The 3,100-nt window shown below is 34.5% G+C and overlaps 1 long non-coding RNA gene across 1 annotated transcript; it reads right to left on the bottom strand.

The window, feature by feature from the left end:
• Window positions 1-315: 315 nt before the first annotated feature.
• On the bottom strand, window positions 316-852 carry LOC145114748 (uncharacterized). The gene is made up of 3 exons (XR_013711198.1): window positions 741-852; window positions 545-673; window positions 316-470 (listed from the first exon to the last, which is right to left on the bottom strand). It is a non-coding gene; the product is annotated as an uncharacterized LOC145114748 (long non-coding RNA).
• Between the last annotated feature and the right edge of the window lie 2,248 nt (window positions 853-3,100).

Below are 3,100 nucleotides of genomic sequence, written 5' to 3'. Positions count from 1 at the left end.
AACCATAAAGTAATTAAATTCTGATTAAATAAATTAAATAACCAAAAGTCCAATGAACTATTGGTTATTACCTTCTCCTGTTGCAATAATGGAAAGGGCATTGGCAGGAGATAATACAACTTCTTCTTTTACACCATCAACAAAGGTTCTCCATAAATTTTCCCTCCCACACAAACACAAGTTCCAAAAAAGGAATTACCTTATCTAAAACAAGATTATTAATAAAGAACTGAGAAGACATGTTAACATCTAACAATAATACAGAAGGTATTATTTTATAGATTAATTACAAAGTAAATATATGATCATCTCCATATAAAATGCTTAAAATACTAAACCAAGCTACACAACATAACTTTTCTTTCATCATATCAAAAGTCTGATTTTAGGAGCTTCGATCATGGCAATATCTCAATGTTCTCAAACGCATCACTCTGTTCCACGTGGATATAATCATTTGTTTTAAGAACCTACAAAAATCATTCCCATCTTTTAACACAAAATATGATAAAAATATTTAACAAAAAAAATATATAAAGTTTACCAAAGTTTCGAAAAACATTCTTGATGCCTCCTTGCGAGTTTCCCAGATAAAAGGTTATTCATACGAAGAGCTTTTCTTCCATTCTCTTCTTCCTTATTAAACATATTTTGGAGATATTTTCCAACAACCCTACAAAAAAAGGATCTATTTATTTTCTTTTTAAATTAATGTAAAAAAAATAAGTAAATATGATTACTTGGTACGTGAAGACCATCCACAGTTATCAATTAAATGTTTTTCTTCAATGTCACTCAAATCTTCATCAGGTTCTTCAACATCATTGTCAACTTCATCATCAAAATTCAGAAAATCTGAAGATAAAAGAAAATATTCGAAAAATATAATTCTTAGCAATAAAACTATGAGTCCAAAATACTTAAACATATTCATTAAATACACATTCTGCATATAAATGAGGCAAACCTGTATTATTCTGAACTGGAGAATATTCCAACTCCTGCACAAAAACAAGCTAAAGAATTAACAAAATATATTATTATTTTTAATCTTAATGTGACAAAAGTTACAATTTTGTCATATCCAAAGAAAGTGAGGGCAAAAGTTACAACCTCGGGTCCCACCACCACCACCACCACCACCTCAACCTCATCTTTTGCTTCTGATGTCTTTTCAGGTGATGCAATATTGATCTTAATTTCATCGGTTTTATTGTCAATGTATTTACTATTTATATCTATAGAAGAATCCATTCCAACAGAGGGTAGATCCATCTTTTCATCTGATTGAACACTTTGGAAGGGAGCAGGAGCAGCATCTGTCTCAATTGTTGCAGTTTCTGAAGTAATGGGTGGTCTTATGCATGATGAGTAAAAAATAGCATGCAAATCAAGGTATAAAAAGTTACAGCACCAATGATTTTAGGAAGAGTATTCAGAGCAATGATAATATTAGTGATAGTATTTACTCTTGAACCACAAAAAGCAATGTATTATGTTAGATAAATAAAAAAAAACTATAGAACCTATTGCAAATCAATTAAGAACATTGCAAATCAATTAAGAACGAAAGTCAAACTATAGAACCTATTGCAAAATGATATTCAAACTCCCCTAAATTGCACTAACAAAATGAATAAAGTAAACCTAACAAAATGAACAAAGTAAACCTAAATGGCCAAAATGAGAGCTGTAGTTCAAAAATCAGGGTATTTATATGAACAAAATAAAAGCATCAAAGAAACTACAAATATATGGAATCAATGAGAACAAAAGATTTTGACCTCTGCTGGAGCAAAAGAGAGATAGGTTGATAGAGGTTTTGAATTTGAATAGTTGCATCCAAGGGTCTGAATTAACAAGTGATCTCTATATCATCATTGATGAGATTAATGCGCTATTATATCGACAGATTCTTAACAGATAAACAAATATAAATCAATGAAAGAACACAAGAATGAATCAGACGAATGTCGAATGATTAAATTATGCTCCACCTCAGAAGAGCTCGATAAAGAACTTCGACTCTAGAGGTATGCTAGGGTTATAGTGCGATTCAATGCAAAATAATCAATGAGAAGCGTAATCTAATCTAAGCATGCATGCACTATATTTATAAACCCTAAAGACTAAACACGGTTGGACAGGCCCAAACCGTGAATACATGATGGACTATTACACGAGACCAAAGACGCAACACCCCATACCCAATAATCTCCCCCTTTGCATCAATAGAGGCGAGAGGTCAAATGGGTTGGGCAACAACACCCTTCTTCACAGTCTTGAAGAGCTTCGGTATGATGGCAAGAAGAGTATGATGGAAGTCTATGTACCACTGAAACATATCCGTGAAGTTCTTCTTATCTGCTGCTTCGTTCTGTTTACACCTGTGGATGATATCCAAAATATGCTCCAAGCAAGCCGTGGAAAATAGGTGTTTGTCATCAAGATAGAATACGAACTTCTGATTGTCTTGTCTTGTGAACATAACAGCATGATACTTAGAATCAATCTTGCCCATCTTCATCTTGGTAGCATCGCATGAAGTCCCAATGGGTTTGACTGTAGGCATTTTCCTCATAACAAGAGCAATCTCCTGATCCATCTTAGTAACCTCATGAATGTAGGAAGCTAGCATTCTCTTGATATGATCAATGATTGGCTCGTACTGCTGTGGATTGGAAAGCATAATGTTGTTTAGAAGAATCCAATAGTGGGGATTCAGGTTCGGTAGATCAGCCAGTGAAAACATATGAACCGAATCATCTGACCCTCGGGTCACCCTGAAACCAACATTGACGAAAGGCCCTGCCGAAGTAGGCTTCAGTACCTTGACGGATGTAATTTTCTGTGCACTCCACGCCAAGTACTGGGGTTGAGAATATTTTAAGATAAAAATCAATAATATCCCGATCAACCTTCGGGTCTGGAGAAGGAATATTTACTGTCGCATCAAAACTGTGAAACACAAAGGCCTTTCGGGTTATAGGCATTTCAAACTGTGAGTCCTTGGTGTTTTCACAATCAAAAGAAGTAACTGCTTCCAGCCAATGAGTGCTTGGAAACTCAATCGCTTCTTTTATCAGCTTCTCCACAGTCC

Source organism: Lactuca virosa, chromosome 5 (assembly GCF_052849685.1).
Source record: "Lactuca virosa cultivar CGN04683 chromosome 5, Lactuca_virosa_CGN04683_v6, whole genome shotgun sequence".
NCBI classification, from domain to species: domain Eukaryota; kingdom Viridiplantae; phylum Streptophyta; class Magnoliopsida; order Asterales; family Asteraceae; genus Lactuca; species Lactuca virosa.
Note: the sequence above shows the minus strand (reverse complement) of the source record. Positions and strands in the feature narration are given on the sequence as shown.